At 37.6% G+C, this 25,083-nt stretch overlaps 1 protein-coding gene across 16 annotated transcripts in view; it reads right to left on the bottom strand.

The window, feature by feature from the left end:
- Positions 1-25,083, bottom strand: part of LOC308071356 (uncharacterized protein) — a 533,731-nt gene that overhangs the window by 437,137 nt on the left and 71,511 nt on the right. For 9 of the 16 annotated variants that reach the window (XR_013931099.1, XR_013931107.1, XR_013931108.1 and 6 more), the window contains exons 4-5: positions 14,340-14,446; positions 11,026-11,099 (exon numbers count right to left, since the gene is read on the bottom strand). The exons of 5 other annotated variants lie outside the window; for them this stretch is intronic. The gene's annotated coding sequence lies outside the window, so the exon portion shown is untranslated. The remainder of the gene's footprint in view (positions 1-11,025; positions 11,100-14,339; positions 14,447-25,083) is intronic. 2 more of the 16 variants (XR_013931103.1, XR_013931104.1) reach the window with 1 other exon arrangement.

Below are 25,083 nucleotides of genomic sequence, written 5' to 3' on the forward strand. Positions count from 1 at the left end.
TTTCCTGATTGGATTTGCTGGTTTGTGGTGGTTTGTTTGGGTTTTTTTAATTACTAATCACTTCTTCCAGAAGTGCTCTTGAAAGGAACTATATACCACTGGAAGATCAAATTGATGTAAGTCTAAATAATAATCTGAGACAAAACGAGTAGGATAAGGACAAGAAAGGAGGGGGGAAGATCTTAAATATAAATCCTAAGCTTCCTCTACAAATCCAATTGTATCATAGGAAAACCTGAGTTGGAAAAGAGCTCAGGAGGTCTCTAACCCAAAGTCCAGCTCAAAGCAAGGCCACCTCTGAAGTCAGATCAAGTTAAATAGGGCTTCATCTAACTTGGTGTTTAAAACTTCCATGGCTGGAGAGTGCACAGCCTTTCTCCATACTCTATTCTAATATCTGACTGTCCTCAAAAGAAAACAGTTTTCCCTTACATCCAGTCAGAACCTCTTTTTTTTATTTTTCAATTTATGCCTGTTGTCTCTCCTCCTCTCACCATGCACCACTGTGTCAACAGCCTGGCTCATCTTGCTAGCCGTCTGCTGAACCTGTCCCTGCTTATCAACGTCCTTCCTGTATTAGGGGGCACAAAAACTGGACCTGGTATTCCTGATATGGTCCTCGTGGCCTGTAGTGTTAAACACAGATCAATTCTAGTGATTCTCTGGAGTGACTCCCTCACCTCCACTGGCATGTCTCTTCTAGTCTCTAAAGTAGCTGAAAAACTCATAACAACAGCTCTTATTCACAGGTCTGCAGAAGAGGTGTTACAGACAGGTGCTCTGCCTGTAAAAATAAGCCTTTCAAAGGATGGCAGAGGGCTTTGTCACCATAAATACATCTTAAAGATACTTTTGTTTGTTTGTTTGTTTTTGTCTCAATTCCTTGAGGAAAAGGAGCAGGCTCCACAAACACCCACTGCAGCTGCAGAAGGGCTTGCTCCTCCATACTGCCTTTTTTTGCAGTTACATGTTACATTATTACAGAACTGGGTTTTTTTCTTTCTTTTCCTTCTTCCCCAACACCTCCCTGCTTCCTTCAGTTACTGTAGATCATGATTTTATATTCAAAGAAAACTCTTAACACTAATCACTCAGAGAGATTTACCAAGGCACCCAGGGGGCTCAGATTCCCAAGTTCCATTGAATTTTAAAGGGAATTTGGTACCAAACTCCTTCAGGTTCTCTTAAGAAATGACATTCTTAAATTAATATTGTGCAACTGGAAGTATTTGCTCTGAGTATTAAAAAACCCTTTCCTGTTCTGCTAGTTTAATTTTCTAAACATTTCTTCTCACAGACTGACTCAATAGCCACATCAGGTTAAATCTAAGTGGAGTAAGAATAAGCTTCTCATTCAGTCACACCAGTACACTCCTGCTTGATTGGAATGGATATCGTACATAATATGTCCCTGAAGATGTTTTCTCCAGTGGGGCACATTGAATTTCATTTAAATGCCAAGGCTCAAAATCTAAAACAATGTGACTTTAACAAAAAATCTGATGAGGAATTTGATGAGAAAATGGCAAGAATTCCTGTGGCATTTGGGTAACAATTTCAAGCCTTCGTTTTAATAGAATAAACAGGATCATATTTCATTCAAATCTGGCAATGAGATGAGCTTTGGGTATTACATTGATATAAACCAATAAAGAATTTGCAAATTTGAAGCACTAATTAACAGACACAATATTAAATGAAAAAAGTTTGCTCGAGGGGCAAATATATTTTGAAGACTTTAAACTTTTATTAAAAGACAATTTTGAATAGCTTCTTCTGCATTTGACTATTTTGTTAGTTTCAAAGAGGGGAAGTCTTGTGTTTTTAAACTAGCATGTTTAATATTGTTGGAATATAAATGAATAAAATAACAGTTTCGCTTCTTCCTTTCTGAAATAATAACTCAATGTCATGTCACTTGAAAAGAAAAACAGCTCATAAGTTGAACCCACACAGCCAAGAGCTACGTAAGAGGATGTTAGTATTTCATTATCTACATTGAAGTCCAATGCTATTTCTTTTAAATTATATTTTTTAAGTGTTACAGTGCTGAATCAAAAAGCGCTCATATTTAGAACATGACTGCACTATTGAAAGAGTACTAATAAAAATATATATTAAAAAAAAAAACCAAAAAAAAACCTGGGGACTTTTGGTTTACCAGTCACATATGTACCATAGTAAGAGGATTTTCTCTACCTAATTGCAATGCTGCACATAGTAGCTTTCGTGATACTACAATATCTAAGACTTATGTATCTAAAGACTCATACTTCAGAAAATGGGAAAGTCAGCTAGAATATTAAGGAATGAAATCTATGAGACTGACCTTCACATTGGATATTAGGGACTGTTTTTTGGAACAAGTGGTTATTTCATCCTAAGCATAATACCATCAGAATCTGCTGATGATAAAGTCACCTGCTCTGACAACTCAGCAGCTGTGCTGCACTTAAAAGTTATCACATATTTAATTCATTAGCAAACCCACTATCTTCTTGTTTTAAGAAATCAAGGATTTTTTTAGTTCTAAATGTAAGGTACCCTTTCCTCTTTTACACTCTATATGATTATTGTGTGCTTGTATCTAATCCTACAATGGCAGGTCCATGCTCCCTTGTACCTTATCTTAGGTGATGCATCCATTTCTTCTAACCACTTTCATTTTTCTCGTCTTAATACAGTTGATTGTGGTACCTTTTCCCCCCATTTTTATTTAAAGGAAAATTATGAGGTAAGTGTTTAGAAAGGTAATTGATCTGTAGTTCAGAGATAAAGGCCTGATCTTTCCTTCTGATACTGAATGCGCATCAAAGTCAAGTAGTTGAAGCACTTCACATGCACTGCTTAATGAAAACTTGTAGAAAATGGAATATAAAAAAAAGCCATTAGCCATAAAAATAAATGACAGGGAGTTCTGCAACCTATTCGATGAAGATTTGTGTATCACATGGATTCAAAATTTACACAATTTACACACAGACATGCAATATTGCATGAGTTTTATGAACACCTGATTCACAAAATCCCACATGTAGGCTGTGTAATCTGTATGCCTGTAACTCTGCACCTGAAAAATGCCCAGAATAATTTGGGGCAGGATCCAAAATGAGGAAGCCTTTACATTTTTACACAGCAGACATAGATAGAAAGCCCACACAAAAACAAACGCAAAGTTTGGAGGCAGAATGAAATCTCTTTCTTCCTCTCTACGCTAATGCATATCTCAGAACTACAGGACGTACCCCCACACTAGGCTGGTAGTCGATGTGTGAGAATTTACAATCTGGGCATCCATGCTTCCTCATGCTTCTATTCCAGCTTTATAGATAGACTGTTCAAAAAACAAAGGCGAACCATCTGTGGTATACAAAAGGCATAAAGGCACTAACTGTGAATAGGAATACACATCCTCCATGGCAGAAGTCAGGCAGAAGCCTGGGTCAACACAGATACAGTCTGGATGGGAGAAGTAAAAGAGGGTCTCTGTCCAATGTGTCATACTGAGTGTGATCACACATGCTACAAAACATGTGGAGAGCAGGACAGTGCCCATAACCCTCTTCCTAAAACCATGCCCACATAAGCCCACCCCAACAAAATCAGTGGTATTCCACTGTTAACATACATTATTTATTTTCTTAGAAAGAATGTGACATAAACAAATGCTTCAGAAGCAGAGTAAGACATAAAGGCTGTTGGGCTTGCCTCCTGTGCAGCTCTTCCACAATAACAATGAACTATCAGAGAAATTACCTAATCACAAACCGAGGGAAGAAGTTTTAGGTGTAGAGAGCAATTACAATATGGACAAGTAAACAAATGGATGCAGTAAGCTAGAGTGGGATATTGCAGCACTACAGCTTCTTTGTGCTAATTCACCCATTGTTGCCACATTACTAAGGAGTACATTATCTTACATGTACTGTGAGTTAAGAGAAATCAAGCCTACAGTTTCCACTGTGGTGCTGGTTTTGCTTTACGGAGACAGTTACTTATTTGCCCATCCATCTCATTACAGAATTAAATAACAGATCACTTCTGTATGAAAAGAAAATTCTGTATTAAAAGCTATCTACTTCATATCCTTCTATAGTCCCCACTCCAATTTTCCAAGGAAATTTATCATAGCTTGGATATTTAAGATCTATGAGTGGAAGTATATATGAATAAACACATTTGCACCTGTAGCTGCCACATTGTAAGACACTTCTGAGTAACTAATGGACGGATCTAAGTACACTTACTGAATCTACAATGCAATACTGCATCACTTAAAATACTACACGAATGAGTGAAGTAACATGAACTGGAAGAAACAATTCAGCCTGCACACTGAGGGGCTCTAAAGGCCACAGGAGTAGATGGAATACAGCTAGCGGCATTGTGACCATGAAGGCCAGTAAGATGTTCTGCTATGCTGAGGAAGGAAGAGGGAACAATAGTTAAAATACTAGCTCATTATCCAGATCACCCCTTTATTACCCAAGGAAACAGTAAACTGAGACAGCTCAGATAAAGCAAAATCACAGACATTAGAAATGGAAAATGAAGTTTTAATGAGTATGAGAAAAGCTAGCAACACTGAGGTACAGAGATCCCAAATCAAACCAAGCAAAACTACACAATGCAGAACTGTGTAAACTCAGCTATAGTGTATCCAGGCACCAGTGCAAGCAGAGCATTCATGGTTAAAGTAAAAACTTTAATAATACAGCTGGAGGACTTAATTCTAGAATATAACACTGATCACAAAGCTGAATCCTTTCATGGTTAAAGTAAAAACTTTAATAATACAGCTGGAGGACTTAATTCTAGAATATAACACTGATCACAAAGCTGAATCCTTAATAATGACTGCAACTTTTAAAATCCCACTTCATTAACAAAAAAACAAAAAAAGGAACTCCAGCACAGCAGAGCAAAAACGTGTATTTTTGAAGCAATTTCCAACAAATATATCTGTAAATATTAGGTCTTTCCAAATTATAGATGCAATAAATAAGAGTGGATGACACTTCCTCTACACTACATCCACATTTTTATACTAAGTACTCCTAGGTACCCTTCCACATAATACACAGCCTGAACTATACCAGCAAAAAATTAAAAAGGCAGAAGTTTTAAAACCACAAAACAATATTTTACAGGTAAATAAATAAACACTTAATGGAACTTACTGCTGCCTGTAATCAGCAAGGCTGAGAGTCTGCCAAGCCTAAAAAACCAAATGCAATATTTATGCAGAGAAGGATAACTTCCACAACTACGATAAGGTCTAGATCCTGCAAAGACACACCTACTTTGCAATGTCAATAAGAATGTGAACATTTTATGAGGGTACAGAAGTGTCTGCAAGATTCAGGTCTCAGATAAGATAAGATGTACCAATACTGTCAATTCTCATGCACTTTTCTGGATTAAGGGAGGGCTGTTACCTAAACAAAGTTCTACAAGTTCACGCTTTTCACTTTGATTACAATACCTTTAGCCTGTTCTAAAAACAGCCCAACCATCAAACAGATGAGCCATAAGTATACCATAAAGGGCCATGAAGCCTCAGTCTCAGCAATTCTCCAGAGACATGTCTTAGCTGAACAAAACACACCGCTTTAAATCTGGCAGAATTTACTGAAAGCTACTTAAACCAGCACTGCTGAAATCGACCAGTCAGCCCAAGAAGCAGCTGTATTTGCCAGCTAGTCACCCTTCTCTGCTTTACATCCAAGCTAATAAAAGTATCTAAATGCTTATATTAGAAGTGTTTAGTATTTCTGAACATGATATCCTAAATTGGAACAGTCCCAAGAAAGCCACAGAGAAAAGGACAAATGTCATCGTGTATTTTTGCAAACACTTCAGGCTCCTGAAACATTTATGATTCTTAAGTAGCTATTGGAATCTGGCAAAACAAGGGTGTTATGCATAATTCTCCTTTAAACACACAGCTTCAGCAAAACACTATTCTAATTTACTCCCCCAAAGCAGCTTACTTTGAACAGGAAGGTTTTGCTGTAAAAGAATAATTTATCACATAGTAATTCATACTTTCTTAAAATTCTTCATTTCTGAGATGCTGGCAGAGAGTTTTAAGAAATACATCTAAGAAAGCAATTCAGTTGCATGGCAGATGACCATCTTCAATAGCAGTTAGGTTCTTTTCAATAGTTATTGCAATAAGAAAAGCACACTACTGGAATCATCTCATTCTAAACAGCACAAGCATGCACAGCTTCCCACATGCAGGCAGCAGGATTTGCACAAGGAGACAAAAGAATAGGCAAGTGTTCAATGAATTTTGGAGATTAAGAAAATTGTGCTTATTTTAAATATTCAAAAGCAGCAGATGAGAACCAGGTCAAGCTATTCAATCACAGTTCAGCTTAATTTTCAAAAGCTTTCAGTATTAATTTAACTCTGCTTTCACTGAAGCCAGTGGGAACTGCTAACAGGTTTCAGTGTGAGAGTCTGACAAGCCTCAAGCAATTTTAGAAATCTGATCTTCAAAGTCTGCCACCTTGGTCATTGCTCAATATATTATATTCGAGTACACATGTACACAGTGTTTCTTGCCTTCTCTTCTTTTCTCCCAAAACACACATATGAATGCACTCACAAACACAGCAACTGAAATGAAATGAAAATTTGAAGTACTCTGTGATTTCCATCTGTATGAATTTCTCCCATTCAGGAAAAACAGGGGGAAAAAAAAAGAAAAAAGAAAAAAAATCTGAAGAAAAGTACACCAGCCTATTTCAACCACTTGGTAGTCCAGCAAACCTTGTAATTATGGATCTCAGAAAGCACATCTTTTAAGTACTGCTTACATATCTGTCCCGTAACATTGTTCATAGTTCCACAACCTGGAACATAGCCTTTCAATAACCCAAAAGAATATGCCTGGTTTTAAAACAGGTATGGTTTTGATTAAGCTTCCAGGAAAGGTAACCGGTTATATTTATGGATTCCAGCACTGCTCCTGGGGTAAGACAGAATGTTTAGAATGAAGTCCCTATCATGACTGCCCACTGACTTGTCTTAGAGAATAAAAAAAAAAATCTATTCTCTTCCATGCTGGGATCTGAATTCAAAAAGACATAAATAAAATTCTACATAAGTGTATCACAAGGGTTTCTGAGAAAAAAATGCTGTGTGTAACAATCAGGCACTTCTACGAAAAAACCAAAATGGCCATCTCCACAGGACGTTGTTGCTACAGAATGAAGCCATTGACCTACTACAATCCCTCACAGAAAAAGTGGCTTAAAAAAATCCCATACGTCTCAGACAATCAGTATCTACTGTCCATTCAAGGCAAGTCTTTCACCCTCTCAGCTCTTTCAAAACTCCTAATACTTAAGAGATATGTAGAGTTCTGCTTGCTACCCCACCCCCCCACCCCCCAGACTGTTTTGCTGTGGTCCGCACCTCAGAATACAAGTTTCTGAGAATAGGTGCCCTCTCTGTTCCTTTCCTGTACTGTGTCATACTTGGGCAGTCTTTATCTCTCTGTCCCTTTCCCTATTACCCGCTGAGAACAGCACCACTCAGAAGTGCTGCTCTCACCACTGAGACCCATGCCAGACCACCAGACTCCCCTACAGCATATGCGCTGGCTTTCCATACATCCATGTCTTCCCCAGTTTTGAAGTTAATCATTCACATGTAACTGCAAAGCCAGAAAACATGGAGGTTTTGCCAAGATTTCCATATACAGTTCTTTCTGGGAAATCAGAAGAGCCTCACATATAAATACATATATATAGATATACATCATGCGTGTGCATGTATGTGTGTCCATACCCATTTCCATTTCCTGAACCTTTTTCTGGGGTCAGGTCTCATGGGTCAGTTCTCTCCAAGATACATACTTTTGAGAAGCCAACAGTTTTTCTCTAACAGTTCACACTCATTTTTTGAAATGTGTTTTTCCCTTTTCCCTTCCAAATCAGTTGCTTGCCTATGGCAGGCTGCACAATGAATTTCCTTCCTCATACCTTTCCAGTTAAAGTCATTCATTCCCTCACTAAAGCATCCTTTAAAATGGTTTCTATCATTTTCTTTTTTATAACCCCCAGCCATCTTTCCGCTGGTGTCCTTTCAAGGGCTTCAAACAGTCTCCACCACATAAATGGAAAACCAATCAGGATTCATTTATTTACATAGATTATGCAAGTAATTTTTCAGTAATAACTTTGCAGTGATACTTTACTGTTCACAGTTTCTTTTGGTTACCTTTACTTTGCATAGAAAACAGTTCAATGAAACTCAGCCCTGCAACTATGTGTGTGCATCCGGGTGCTGCCAGATGCCACTGTCAGACTACAGCCTTCTAAGCAAAACCTGGAGTAAATGTAAGCAGTTTTCAACTTTCTCCAGGACCATCATTTATGTGACAGAACCTTTTATGTTAACTCCTGGACATTTCAAGCAAGCATTTAGCATTGATTTTGCTTACACAGGCAATATCCTGTTAAAGCCAGCAAAAGGAAGAGAATCAAAAGACCCTCTCTACACAGACTATGCTTTGATTAATCCTGGGTAGTTCTTCAGAGGTTAGAAAATCAGCCAAACATGTGACTTTGAAATTAGAATTGTACAACAAGATTAAAAAAAGAGGCATGCTATGCTAATAAGAGAAAAGAGAAGATGTTATCAAAAATACAGTGGGATTTTTTAAGGTCTAAAACATCAGTCTCATTTAGGATTTCAGAGGTCAATATACCAGAGTATGGGGGATAAATTCAATTTTTTGCTAAGATCAGTTGGAGCTTAAAAGGCTACACAGACTTTTTTGACACTGGATATCATATTTGAGGTAGGTAAATTACTCATCATACTATGGCTAAGTAAACTGAGGCACAGAAGTTCATGTTCTTGGCTGAAATAAAATAGTATTAAGCAAAAACTACTTTAAAAAGCAAAAAGCACTTAGAAATTACTGTTGATGAAAATCAAGTACCCAATTATAATCAAGTAGTAACAAGTTAAGAAGTCACATGAGAGTAAAATTGAGAAACACACTGAAATTTGCAGGCTTGTTTTCTGGATGCAATATATATGGGCTTGGAGTGCTTTCCAAATGATAAACTGTCATGATAGCATTATCTATAATCAGGAAATACACCTTACAGTATATTGTTTGCCCAGTCCAGTCTTCCTATCCTACGGAATTAGGATACACCACCATGTATCCTAATTTGTCATTCAATTTGAGATGTCATATCACCATGCTTTTTGTGGCAGTGTGCTCCCCCCACCCCACCCTGACCTTTATTTCCCATAACCCTGCCCAAGTGATAACCACCAGTGGCAATTGCAACGGACGTGTCTGGTTGTGCTGTATGCAACCAGCTCAGAGTGGATTCGGGTAGAGGGATAACAACACAATAGCCAAGAGCTAATTTGAGCAACGCACCCACCTAACCACAGTGCTGGTCAATGTCCAACTCAAGCCAAATTTGGAAGAAACTAACATCTGAAGTCAGTAAGCAAATATGACTATCAGACAGTCATCTTACTCCATAAATAGCGGACAGCCCAGGGCCCATTGAGCTCTCCTGCGTGGCAGTGGGTTGCATGACAGGATCTCTCTGTATGACCAGTAGGGATGTCTCCCAAGGTTATGCCTGCTGCAGAGATCCCTTACTCCTCAAGGTTGAGAGAATCCTTATCGCATCAGATACTCAGTAAGTGAATTGGAAATAAGTGCCCTGAAACTTTGAAATCTTTGCTAAGTGATATAAAGGATTGATTGTGCATATATAATCCTTTAGACATAAACCATTGACAAAGTCTGGGACTAAGTCTGGATCCAGCTGCACCTAAACTCCCCTCTGAGAAAGAGTTTAGAATGCAGTGGGGTCCTTTCTGAACCTCATGACTCAACAAGAGGATGTCTCTGACAGTTTTGTCTGACCCCATCCTCTATGCAGTAAATACTCAAGGGTAACTTGCTCTCAAATCTTGTTAAACCACTGTCACATTTACCATGGAACTTTGTTAACTCACAGTCTTATATCAACATTGTTGCTTCTCTCTTGTGAGTGAAGCGCATGACTCCATCCGCAACACTTTTCCACCAGTTTAAGCAAAACATAACGAAATCTAGCAATTCTTGTTATACAATGTTTATTCTTCAAACACCAAATTTCACTATGGGCCCAATCCTGTAAGGTGTTGAGTGCCCTCAGGTGCCATTTGACATTCACTTTGGCTTAAAAACTCATAAAATTGATTACAGTATCACATTTGACTGATAAATGCCTCAGGACAAGTCATACATTTCTTTAGGATAAGTAAGAGCAAAAGGAAAAAAGCAACACATAAGTGAAAATGGGCATAGTTTCCAACACACTGGGCACTAGCGCTCTCATTTCACTGCATTGATGGAAAATAGCCTAAGAAATAAAAAGGAAGACAGTAACAGCCTTTCAGTTGAAAGTTCCATACTATGTAGTCATTTATTTCCTTCTGAGATTGCTAGACTGACAACAAAATCTCTTAAGTTAGTAAATACTAAGGAAAAGAAAGAATGTCATTTTTTTCTTTGACAGTTGTATAATACCGAGGCATAAAGGGAACAGTGGACACTGATATTTTTCATGAGAAACTGTATGAACAGTGGAGAAGTCACATGCCTAAAAAGAAAACAACCTAGGTTATTCAGGAGTGGCAGAAAGGGTAGTTCTCCTGCTTCCAAGGCTGTCTGCACATACTACGAACAGGATTCATCCAACTACATTACGTCACTACATGTAAGAAAATTTAGCAGGAGTACTTCAGTAAACATGACATCAGCATTTTTTTCCTGTTTTGGTCCTGAATTTGTCATCACATCTACACACCAGAATAATTAACTAACAAAGAGTATTTACATTCCAATTAAATGAAATGGAAAAGAGGTCTCAGAAAGCTCATCCATTAAAAAAAAAACAGAGTAGAGGTTAATTAATTTCAAGGCTAAAAGGCAACATTAGATGATTTTATCTGACCTCTTACATAACACAAACCTTAAAATGTTACCTGGTTCTCCTTGTGCTAAGTCAAATGACAAAATACCACTGCCTGATGGCACATCTGCTCCACCTTCCTCAGAACTGTGGAAAATGTGGAAAACAGAAAAACGTGTGTGACCAAAAAAGGGAAAATGAAAGGTTTTAATCTAAAACACTAGCATTTCCTCCTCCTCCTAAAGCAAAACACCATTTGTTTGGTACCAATAGTTATTTTGCAGCCAGCACTAACTAGACGACTTATTATTGTAGCCTGTCCAATTTCTCATCCAAAACTGCAGGTGGTATCCAACATATACTGAGAGCCCAAGGATACAAGAATTAGAGCTGTAGTGTCTGTAGCTCAATGATTCTTGTTATGCAGTTTTGGGGGTTTGCTCCATTACAGAGAAACAGATTTACCACAACTTGTGGACATTCATTCAATCTTCAAACAGCAGATAAGTCAGCCCAACCAATGATCCATTACAGTATTTATTATATTAACAGAATGATCTTTCAGTTATTGTTCATGTGGATTTACTGACAGGAGGAGAGTAAAGAACAAAAAGTAGTGACAGGAGAACAAAAGGCCTGAGAGCAAATGTTGCCATATGTTAATCATGAGGCCATAAATACGCCAGTATTTTTGGCTGGAGCAACTTTTATTAGTTAGCAAAAAGAGGGTTTTAAGACTTTTCCTCTTTCTCCATCCTAAGTTTCAGCACTAGACTAACTTCAGAATTTCAAGACCAGTATACTTTAGTAGACAGACATGCCTCCTTGTCCTGGTTTCAGCTGGGGTAATTTTCTTCTTGGTGGCTAGTGCAGTGCTGTGTTTCGGATTTCATGTGGGAACAGTGTGGCTGGGGACTTCTTGGTTTCTCAGGCCTTGCCAGCAGGAGAGCTGAAGAGGCACAGGAAATTGGGAGGGGACACAGCCAGGACAACTGACCTGAACTAGCCAAAGAGGTATTCCATACCATGGGATGTCATGGTTGGTATATAAACTGGGGGTGTTGGCGGGGGCCTGCCGATCGCTGCTCAGGGATTGGCTGGGCATCGGTCAGTGGGTGGTGAGCAGTTGTATTGTGCATCACTAGTTCTCTTTTCTCCCTTCCCTTTGGCTTTTGTTCCTCTCCCCTTCTCCCTCCTTTTCATTGTAACATTAAATAATAGTAGTAATAACAATAATAATAACAACAATAACAGTTATTATTATTTATCTCAATTGTTAAACTGTTCTTACTTTAGCCCTCGAGTTTTACATTCCTTTGCAATTCTCCTCCCCACACCCCTGGGTGATGGGGAAGGGAGGTGAGCAAGTGGCTGCATGGCATTTAATTACTGGCTGGGGTTAAACCACAACAGTCCTACAAAAGTGACTTTCCTACAGATGCCCAGCAAATAGCCACACTGTTTAGTAGCTGAGAAGTAAGAGGAATCAAATGTCAAAAACAACCCACCAGGTCACATACAGCTTTTAGTACAAAAACCTCTAGCTAACACATCTGCTAACTGAATAGAAGTGTTTGAGACGTTTTTCTCAGGAACATACAAATGGCCTACAATGGATTTCTCCACATTGTATATATGCAAGTACCTGTTTCGTATGCAGTATTTGATGTCAATAGTGCACTATTTTGAAATGCACCTTACTTATATTAATAGTAAATATGATTGATGAAATGGATTCCAAACTCCATAATTAGGATGTGGAGGAGTTAACTATTATTATTTTTTTTAACTGTTAAGGATACAATGTTGATAGAGTTCTATTAGCAAAATAGTTCTTCAGGAATAAAGACATTAAATCAATTTGAGAATGCTAGTTAACAGTAGGGAGTTTTAAGGTTTACACTTAAACTGCATTAGAGAATTCTGAAGAAACAAAAAAAAGAATTAAAAGTTTGGGTGTTTTTTTTCCAAATGCAGCATAACTCAGGTCTTCTAGCACTTCTACCATAAGCAGTGTTGAAAGCTAACTTTCCCTTTTAGTATGACAGGTAGATTTGTCACTTAGGCCATCAAGCCATTAAACCAGTTTTTAAAAAGTGTTTTGTAGATTCTGTAACACTAGCATTCTATAGAATTTTCCAGTGCCTTTTCAATCAAGAAAACCTGGCTAAAATTGCACTATCTGACCTTCCGATTAATGGCTCTGCCTCTTGCCTGTCATACTACCAGGGTGTTTGGGGAATAGTTAGGATTCATCTGGAAGTGATGTAATTTCTGCCTTTGTCTTTCTTTTCTGGACGCTAATGGATTTTAGTCAGTCCTCTTCACTCAATGGATGACACATGTAGCCATTCTATTTTAGTTGTCCATTAACTTCAAGCATTATGACAAGAACAAAGGAACTTCTTTTAGAAGTTAAGTTCAGCTACATGTATTAAATTTCTACAAATCCTCTGTTTACAAGGTGCTGTTTTCAATTGTCAGTAATGTTTATCTGAGTGCAACAGTATCTATTTTAATTAAAAGAGGCTGCTCAAACAAATATAAAGGGGTCACAAGGCCTGTGGATTCAACATTAGGGTTACTGTTCAGTTTCTCCATGCATTTCTGTCTGACCATTTTTTTTTTTGCACAAGTTATCTAGTTTTTTAAGCAAGAACTGTGGAAAAAAATCAACAATCAGAAAGCTACAGTTTGTGGTCTGAAGTCTAAGGCCTGAGCATGGTACTTGATCATGTGAAGTACAGACTACAGATAGCACTCGTAAGCAGAAAGTAATACATACATTTCTATGGATACTTAGAGGATCACTAATACAAACTACTAAGGGAAATAGATTCTATTAGGAAAACTGACACCTGTAGCCCTGCAAGCTTTTTAAATAATATTTCTGCTCTTTAAATATTTATCATTGAGCTGCAAATAAAACATCTGTAATATCCTGTGGAAATAACACGCATTGGATGACTTTTAGAAATATGTTTGACTGTATTAACATTTTACTCAGTTGCAGCAACCTGACATTAAACCTGTATTAAGGCTGCATTACAAAGCATTTCAGTTCCATTTTTTATTCCTCACACTGTTTTAAAGAAACAAGAAATCTCCCACCTCTCATTATTAGGCCACCAATGAGATAAGAAGTCTGTAAGTATTGCTGAGAGGTTTGAGAAGTTCAACTATTGTTGGTGTGAAATGATACTTGTAGCCATGCTTTTCTGTGTTCCCCAGTGATGGGATGTTCTATCCTAAGTCACGGGCATACACAATGGAGCCTAAACCAAGGGGGGCATGTTTACCTACTATTGCAATGGGGTTTTAGGACACAGTGGTTTGCACTACCTGATACTTCCAGGTGTACCTGAGCCACCCGCCTTGGCTTCTCACCTTGGACTAGACAAGGAGTAAAGAGGCAGCTATGCTCTAGTCTCCACGGTATCTTTTCTTCCATTCCAAAAAGCCTAAAATCAAAGACCTCACTTAGCTGAGCGAATCTGCAAGAAAATGTACAAAACAAACTTTGCTCATAAATAATATAAAACCTTGACAACAAGAAACTATTTTACTGATCTGAACAATTCAACCATTCTGCTGTATCCCAAAGAGAAGAGGCACCCTTCATTAAGTCACTGAAACTACATTTCACATGGTATGCTTTTAAACTCCTCATTCTCAAACCACAAACCTGCTGCATTACTCTACTACTTCTGTCTATCAGATGACAAACATTCAAAAGATGCCTTATCTCAAAATATGACTAAAACACTATGTAGAAACTTGTGTGTTGTGCTGTACATTCTCCCTATTCTTTCTCATGAACCCTTCATCAGAATACCCACCTCCCTGCAGAGGGTGATAGGCAGTGCAGCACTATAACGTTAGCTTTGCCCTTCAATGAACAATCATGTTCTTCAGATGCGTGGCATCTTAGGATACATTCAACAAGAAGTGCTTACATACTCCCTGAGTGCTGTCCTTTCCTTCTCCATCCTCTCAGCTATTAAGAAAACCCAATCATAACTGCGATGGAGAAGAAATCATCAGGTGACTAAGTATCAACAAGAAGAACCTGTTCTCTCTGATCCCAAGACTTCTCTGCTAATCTGAATCCAGCAGATCAAAGAAAATTACTGGGTGCATTTCAGGCAAGGCCCTACACTCAACCTTACAAAGCCAACTACTGTCTGTTCAGCTGCACAGTGCAAAGTTGGTGGTGAAAGTAGAGATAGGACAGTGGTGTCTGTGACAACAGACAGCTGAGAAGAAAAATACCTGTCACATACCCAATGCACTGCCAGGCAACTCAAAGTGCTCAACTTCATATAGGCCGATATCTTAGGCGCTCTTAAGTCTAGGGAATGGCAGGTAGAAGATTCTTCAAAATCTTCTATGCCAGTCACTTGTCATTATGAATATAATTCTGTAGGTCAATTTGGCATTACAGGCTCAGATACCAAAGTAAAACACAGAAACAGCCCTGTACAACCAGCTATAAAGCAATGTGGTTTTATCCTCAGGAAGAGGATAAAACTTTCTAGGGTGTGTTCACCTGCAAAACCACTTGGCAATGTTGCACTTTTAATATAAGCTAAGCACACAGGCTAACAATAGGAGGCAAATTTAAGCTCTCAGAGTAAGGTATAGCAAGCAGAAAAGAATCAGCATGAAGCTCTATTGGTGGCTGCAGAGTCCCCATGGATTCTCACTGTTCAACTTGCTGCTTCACTCCCACTTTATAGCAATCCAGTAAGAGCTATCATCACCTGAATCATTCTGATACCGTTTTCCAAGGGTACTGCCTGCCTCTCCCTCTGTCCCAAATGCATTCACTCCATCCCCTCAAGCAGCTTGCTGCCACCTGAGCAAGGTTTAGCTTGCACATGCACATAAGTGGGACAGGATTCATTTTAGACTGCTAAAGAAAGACTACATGTGATTGTCTATGTAACCACAACTAGCCCAACCACCTGTAAAAGGCTAAGACTTGGAAGTATTTGTCCAGCTTGGGTTTGTTGTTGAAAAACCTGTAACATGTACTTCCATCGAATACCTATGAGAACTTGAAAATGCACAAGTTTTTCAAGTCACTGTTTCTTAAATGTGGGATAGAATCAACCGCCTATTGTCACCTTTTATTCATCTTTACATGGTGTGGCTATGTAGTACATGAAAATACTTTATTATATTCCCAGCCAATGCAGCTGTGTAATAATGTTTGCTTTGTCCTTCAGTGTAAAATCATTTTTTTCTGATATGTGTCTTACGACCCATAACACTAAGACATTTGAAAATAGTGATTCATTTTAAAAATTTAATTCAAGCATTTGCACTAAACAGAATTTACAAAGGAAAAGACATAGTCTGATCCATACAACTTCACTGCTTTGTGCAACCTACACTGCTTTGTGTTTCCTCCAGCTCAGTCACTGACAAGAGATTATACTAAAGGTTATGTCTTTTCCTGTATGTTCCTAGACAATTTCCATTTATGACATAAACCTAAATTTAAAGGCAAAAGACACTTCATTCTTCAGATTAGTTACATGCTTAAATGCCTTATAAAAACCCAGCCATTAAATACATGAAAAGGAATTGTTAAAAAACCCCAAGTTCAAACTCAAGGGTATGTACATGTGCTGAGTTGGGGTTATTAAAAGCACAACAAGCTACAAAGCATTTTTTTAAAGCAAAATGCTTTCACTTAACCCTTGAGAACTATATACCTGTGTATGTGTATGCCCATACAGACATACACACAGAAATTAAGGTAACTTGCCCTCATCTGCTCTGGTGCAGCTGCTTCTGATACCATAATAGAAGGAAATCACACTAGTGAGGTCATGTAATAGAAGGAAATCACACTAGCAGAGATAGATTACTCCTGTTCAGATGATTTTGGAAAGTAAGGGATAAACAGAAAGGTGAACTGCAGTGTAATGACAGAGATCAGTTTTTATGTGAAAAATCAGATGATGGATTTATATGACACATGAGTATTACCCAAAATCACTCTGTAATATTATAAGGTGGCTACATTATAGGCTGAAGAACATATCTACAATGATAGTCGTTGATACTAAATGCAGAGAGAAGACAAGGAAATGGTAAAACAATACAAGAGAAAAGCCTTAAAAAATACATACACCAAGCTGATGACAGAATTAGTTTGGTCATATTAACAGGTTGGCTTTAGCATAAAATGTTGGACAATATAAGGTAAAAACATAATATGTTAAGACATTTTCCTAGTCTACTAAAAGCTAACAAAACCATAGATATGGATACCATTCAAAGTAACCATTATTAGCTGGATGGATGGACAATGAAACCTCTTGTTCCAGTAACATACATCTTACCATAAATGTTCTTAGCAGTGTACTTTATAATGAAATGTGGAGCTCAAGAAAAATTGATTGAAACAACAATAAGGTTGTCTGTAACCTAACTGTGACTAAACAAATAGCTGGTAACATTTTCATCTAATTAGACAGTGTCTGCATAAATTAAAGAATTATAATTGTCTCAGGAACTACACATACATGAAACTGATCTTAATATACTGTGAAGTATATTGGTACTATTTACTATGAAGAAATGTACATAAAAACTTTCCTTACTCTTATTTTTCTCCCAGCATGCAGTGTATATTAACCTGTCCAACTTCACATAGTAACCAATTGTGACTATTACAATCCATATAATTTATCAGATTAAAAAAAAAAAAATTAAATCCAAGCAACACCTTTCCATATGGCCAATTAGTGAAGTCATAAAATGCAGTAAATATATGATGCTGTATTGAACATCTGTGCCAGTTATCCTATGGGAATTTTTAATAAAGGACCAAACAGCATATTGATGTTAATTCTATGTTACCGGGACTTTAAATAAAAAACTAAAATAAATAGCATCCATTAAACTGATCATACTGTTGTAACTCAAATTGTGTTTATTATGCTAATGGAACATGAAATTAAGAAAAAGACCTTTATGCCAGTGGAATTAATTAATGAGCTTTATGAAGGCATTGGGATGTAATTTATTTCTAGATAAGTAAGTCTAATTTGCAGTTCCATGGGTCTCTGCAATGCTGATTGTAATAGTTATTCCTGCAGATGTGCTGCTCACAGCATGTCTTTCCATTAGAACTGAACACCTCATTATATAAACTGTACCTAATTAAACATAATACAGTGGTGACTTGTTAAACTGGCCTTTTTAAGTCAGCAGCTGCCTAAGCTAATAATACCGTACACAAGATTTATATCATCTACCGTATAATACTGATATTAAAATATACTGCCCAAGGGATTGACAACTAATTTACCAGTATGTAACAGGTAAACTTCAGATTCTGCAATAGAGATTAAAGACTAGTAGTCAATAAAAATCAAATGAATTAAAGTCTATTTAGAGTTCCAAATAATTATAAAAGTTTTTTAATAATTTTGTTCTTTTAACAGTTTATTTTAAAAAACATAATCAGAGAATAACACTTTTCTTATGTTCTTTCTCCCTATCTGACGGTGTTTTTCTTACGTGGTCTGAATTATTACGATATTTGAACACAATTAGATATGTGCAGACTTACTTTGTTTCAGGCAAAACAAAGTGACAAACTGCCAAGAGAGGTACTTTAAGTTATATTATTACTTTAACTTTGAAAGTTTGATTCTGTGACTATTCTGTACCTGGGGTTTTTCCCACCAAAATGCAGATATATTTCATATTCAAAATATGACAGTCTGCCCCCATGAAGTCTGACTATTTTGGTCAGAAAATAAGAAGGTCAGAAAATACTTCGAGAACAGATTGATTTTCTCATGAGATAAGATAGGAATATTTGAAAACTACACAAGAATATTTTGGATAAATAATGTTTGATCATGAAAACTTTGCATTCTGTATACACCCTGTGGTTTAAGACTTGTTTTCTGTTTCTCTCTCCTTCAGAGGCTGAATCAACTGCCACTTTATGTTCTAATGTAGAGTGGCATTACTTTTTTTCTCATTTTGCCAGTCTCTGTATGAAATAGATATGTTTTCCTCGCAGGTATACAAATGGAATAATGGAATGAAGGCTCCCCTCAGAAGCCTGTGATTCTTCCTTTCCTCCTTGCTCAGGTGTGCAAAACTGGCTCATCTTCCACTAGCTCTTGCTCTATCCCACAGCTGAATCATCTAAAGACATATGAGCAGCCCCGCATATTGCTGCCACTTCTCCTCTGAACGAAAAAATGAGATTCAAATTCTAAACGTCTTTTCACCTATGCCATTCCAAGCAAAAAAATTAAAAGCATGCACAAATTTAGTCAAAGACTTGAGTCCATTGACATCCAGTATCAAGACTCAAGTTCAAAGTCGATTTAAGAAATGCTAACACATTTCTCAGTAAGGACTTGAAGTTCCCAACAACAGTAAACTCTCTTGCACAACCTTTTCTTGCACAAAGAAGGTAGAAAACACACAAAAAAGGAAATGTGGTCATATTACTTAAAGCCCATCACTTTGTTTGGATTCTCTTCAGGTTTTGGAGGAAAAGATTCAGAATCAGATCAGATTTGCTCTGAGCCACTTTCCCTGTCTTACTGAACACATAACAAAAAGACAGTGTTCTTAAATCAACCATTGCTTTATCTTTGTTTTCAGTAAGCTGTGACAATCAAAACACAATCCTCTTCTAAAGACTGCTGCTCTGATAGCAACCTCTGTCACTCTCATAAACCTTAATATCTGCAGCATCATACTTTACTTTTAAGGTTTCTTAGTGAAGACAGTTTGGCAGTCATTCTCCTTTTCTTGCCAGAAACCCTATATCATCCTAGACTGTAGTGTGAAATACATGAATCACTGCAAATTAAGGTAAAATTACACTTTGTGCTAGAGTTACAGACTCAGAGAAAAGGGATCTGTCCTGTCTTAAAGAATGTGCATCAAGTAACAAAAACATGTGCAATTTAACTTTATTGGCAGAAAATGAAGAGCAGGCTTCCAGACTGAAAGAGCTTGTACACAACTAGCTTATCTTACCAACAGAAAAGGGGTTCTTGGGGTAGAGCTGGCAGCATGCTTAAACGGAGCACAGCATTCCAGGATAAAGAGTGTAACAGGTATGTGCATGGGAACCTGTGAGTAGAAGAAAAGCCTGTAACAGAAATAATGTCATATGTAGAAATTGTTCCATAACCACTCTGAACTCTGTCTTTACCAAGGCTGAATTTTAATTTCCTGGATGATACCATTTACTTCACACTTTCAAAAGAGTCCTCCAACTACCATCTAAAGCATTTAATTCTTGCTTGGGATCTTTATTGTGAATTTTTTTATTATGAAGTCCTGTACTGAAACAACTATCTCTAAAATAAAGGATACTGTTTCAACTCAAAACAGGGCTCTTTTTTTCATAGAAGTCCCATTTAAATTGCTTCACTATCTCTCAGTAATCAAATATGAAATGTAACAGAACAGCAACATAATTTGCTGTGAGAGTAAAATTTAGCAGAATCAATCAACAATAAGATGAAAGTAGGAGCTCATGAGCGCCATGGGTCCATTATAATTATTATTATTAATTAAAGTATTCCAGACACACATTAATTTTCTTTGCTCGCTACTATTATTGTTTGACTTGCCTTGAAATGGGAACTATGAGCACTTTGAAAAATGTGTTGAAAGACTCTCTTGTTTCACAACAGATTGAGTGGTTACTTCTCCATCCTCTGCCAAAATGCACTTTAGTAACATATCACAGCTATACTCCATGACTCACCACAGATATCCTCTGCCTCTTAAAGCAATAGAAAACTAGGAAAATATTTTCTCTATACCTCCCATCAATGAAAGCACAGAAATCTCACTGAAGGTTTAAAGAGATCTAAAGAACTGGCTATGTACTGGATCTTGAATTTGAAAAGCATTTTCAAAAGTGATGTTATTTTAAAATTAACAATCTTTATTAGTGTCTCCAAAGAGAAAATTACTGTCATTGTGCTCCCCAAATACAGACCAAATTAAAAAATACTAAACAGAAGTCAGATAAAATAAAATACAAACTTCTTTACTGAGCTCAATGCAAGATTTCTGAACTGAATTCAGATTTCAACTATTTTATAGAAGCATTTTTACCGTTTCTTACTCTGCCTGTATCTGGTGAAAAAAGATTCTAAATACAACAATAAGGGTGGCTTTACCTGGTGTGACTGGGTTTTCCAAGGCAATTTACAGCTTCAGGAAATCAATTACATTGAAAGAAATATCTAGATAATTTGATGATTACCTGAGCATCAAAAAAAGTTACTCACAACTGGTCTGATCTTGTAGATGCCTGAGAAGACTGGCTTGAAAGTTATACTGCCTATTTAACTAATTTTTTTACAGTTAAGTAGTACTACGCACACACAAACAGTTATCCTGGAAGCATAAACAAGATCTTAGACCATCACTGACAGCTGATCTTCAGCCTCCTTGGGAGATGAAGGAGGGCAAAAAAACTGGAATCAACAGAGTCTCTCAGGAACATTCCTCCCTAAAGGGAACTAAAAATACACTGATGAATGGGGAAAAAATTATTCTGTATTAGAGACCTCACAAAAAGACAATTACTTTTTCAGCCAATTGCTGCTACCATAGAGTCAAAAAAAGCTGCTGGATGAAAGAAAGTGTTATGAAATTACTCCTATTTTTCCTCTCAAACCAAATGCAGAAGGTAATTGTCTGCTGCATTGCCAAAGACTTTATTCATACATTCTTTCAAACTTTAATCCTCCTCCTGGAATTTTTCAATATATACAAAAAGACCTTTAAAGTGAAAAATCAGTATCACATGATGAATTAGGACAACCGCAGAAGACGTAAACAGCACCTTCTTCCAAGTAACTCTACAAACCCTATGTCTGGGTGAAGCAAAACCTCCTAATCCACACTCAAGACAACAGGAAAACAGAAGAAAAGTTGCATTCACTAACACCTCACTTCTCCAACAAGACAATAATTGTCAGAAACCCTGAAAAATTATGAAGCTTTTTTTTTTTCCTGATGACTTGGAAGGCAAAGAAAAAGTATATGAATGTTATTTTGAGTTCATTTTGTTGCCAGAACTTGGATATTGTAATACCGGGACGTCACACAGACAACCTGACAGAACAGTACTGACAGGCTGTTAATCGCTGACAAAGTTACAGCACTAATAACTTTTCAATTATAACAATATTGTCATAGTTTGAGGGGCCACTCTCCATTCCCCAGGTGCATACTGTAAAGAATACTAATGAAATGTTGTGAGTAGAGATCAGGCAGTTGCTTCTGCTCCCATCAAGGACAGAAATCTCCACTGACTTCAACGTAAACAGAATCAGGCCCTTCATGTGTGCATTAAAGGCGACACTTCTGTCTCAATCTTTTCTGAATTCATGCTTTTGATGCCACAAAGGAGATAAGACAATCTGATAAAAGTAATAGATGACAACATATTATTATCTATACTATCTCCATTATAAGATAAAAAAAACTCTGTAGTGTCTGTATGTATTACCATAAGCTACAGTGAAAGTTGACCTGGTTTCTAGAGGACAGGTTTTTACGTACAAATGCTACAGCAATTTTAGATGACATACTTTTCTACAACATTTCTCATGCCACTAAAGATTAGATATGTCTGCAAAATACAATATAAATACAGCACCAGAATTGTATCTTATCCCTTGGCCACTCGCTACAAAGTAAATGTTTCAGTATCGTTTTCTATAAAAATATGAATCAGTAAGACTTTTCCTCATAATTTTTTTAAAAGACAGACATTATTATTATTATTATTGCCATTGTCACTAATTACAAGAATTACTACTTTTTAATTGCATGTTTTCTTTCCTCCCTCTCAAGAGGCTCCACCACTGAAAGCCTCTACAATATAGATTAAAAGCAGTGGCATTTTGAGTTAGATTTCTTTAGCTTTGGAAGCCAATACTCATAGCACCAGGGTGAAACACAGCAAAAAGCCAGAGAAGGAAGCACAACCTCCCCAGCAGGAAGTACCAGGAGTACCCCTGTTCAGCAGGTCACAAATCCATAGGGAGCAACAGAAGGGTGGGTCTTACACACCCAGCAGCCCTTCATGGAGAGGAGATGTAGGCGGTTCTCATTCAGAGAACGCCCCAGGAAACACATGGGGTAAGCCTAGTACAATCAGGTGACACTGTTTTCAAGGCTCAGAACACACTCTACTGAATTACAATTTAATACACTAGGAACTACACTGAAGTAGTACTGTAAGACCTCAGCTAGGCATGTGTGATGCACTCTGGAGAGACTAAACTCCATAGGGAAGCACTTACAAGAGGTGAGAAAGAATTTTGTTGACTCTACAAACAAGGAATCAAGTCAGAAAGGACTTGGGCAGAAAGCTGCTGGATGATTACCCTCTGTGAAGGAATCCCAGACCAACTGGATCCCAAAATAACACTTCTCCTTGCCAAACACCTCCTAGTCTCCGGCCTGCTTCAATTACTGGAACACACACCATAATACTCAACAGTGCTGGTGTTATCAAAGTTATTTTTCCTGAAACTGAGACCATCATGAATTCAACACATAACTTTAGGGAAAGACAGTTAGTGGAAAAAGGTAAGAGAAAAAAATGCAAAGATGCCTTTGATTCCTCCTCTTTTTGCATGAGGCAGATTCTCAGCTAATGCATAGCTTCATTTTGCCATTCATACCTATTAAGCTCTGACAGTCTGTCAACTGGTGTGTTTAGCAGCAGGGATAAGAATAAACCTGTAGACCGAGCTGTAGTACTTTCCAGACCAGCACAAACACATAATGTGGTGAAAGGTCTGAAAGCTGCCCACATTTCTACCCTTTGCCCAACCCCATACCACTACCTCATCTACCCGTGAGATGAAGATTTATTCCAGTCACCAAGTTAGTTGTCAGGCTTAATGACTGAGTCTTTGCACAAAACCTCAGTTAAATCTAAAAGTGCACAGACAAATTCTGACCTCTGGTGAGAAAAGAGTATGCATATTTATTTGTGCCCTTTTTAGCTTTTACTGGTTTCCCACCAAATCTCTTAATACTTTTTCTGACTTACTCCAAAATTTCAACTTTTGAATAACTACATTTGCAGCTCTGCTAATTTTGCTGCTCTGGGAACACAGCAAAATCTGGCTGCCACAACTGTGGTTCTTTTGTGTTCAAAACTGCATTACTTATGTATTTAAAAATACATATGATATTTATAAAGCCTACTCAAAACATTACCAAATTGTCCCATTTTCATGTTTTCATGACAATTTATATGTTTTCCATATGGGCAAGTGCTGACAATATGATACAAGCTTAATGGAACAAATTGTGGTTTCTCTTTATTGTCTTGGCATCACAAATCTACACTTGCATAAAAATAACTCTCTCTCCACTATTTTCCAGGGATGATTTTTCATTAACGCAATATTAAGTGCTACGCTCTCTCTCATTTTATTTAAAAATGTGCCAGAAATGTTCACTGCTCACCTCACCACTGTATCTGGGAGCATTACAAATCTATTGAAAAAAGCAGCTGGTATCTAGAGAGTGCAGAATTTTTCAGATGAGTTTTCTATAACCTACCATGAGCTCCACAAAAGACTGAGGTTTGGGAGGGGAGGGGAAAGATGCCTCACTCTTCCTTCTATCCACAGGCAGACAGAATTCATCCCTTCTGCTTCTATTTTCTCCCTCCAACTTTCCAGAAGCAGGAAGAGTAAATGCCTACAAGCATTAGGAGAAGACTGTGCTAAAAGACTAAGGCTGAAAAAGCTGACAGTAAATTATTTCCTTAAAAGTTCTCAAAGACTCCAATGCGGCACTGAAAAGAGCTATTATTCTTATACAGCAACAGCATACATACTTCAGCCATCTCCATCCAGTCCCTGTTGCCTCCCTCTCTCTACCTTACTGCAGAGCTGTCCTTTCCTTCTACTTTTCTCCTCCTCCAATTACTGCAGTCCTAATGTAGAGAAAGCTTTCCCTGACCTGAAGCTCCTCGGTAGGCAGTCAGATGAGCTAGCTTTCACTTCATTTAATCTAGCTCCTACACACGCTTCACAACATGACAGACATGTCAAATGAGCCATCCGCCAGGCCACTGACAGCA

The sequence above is a fragment of the Falco punctatus genome, assembly GCF_963210335.1.
Source record: "Falco punctatus genome assembly, chromosome: 11".
Classification (NCBI taxonomy): Eukaryota; Metazoa; Chordata; class Aves; order Falconiformes; family Falconidae; genus Falco; species Falco punctatus.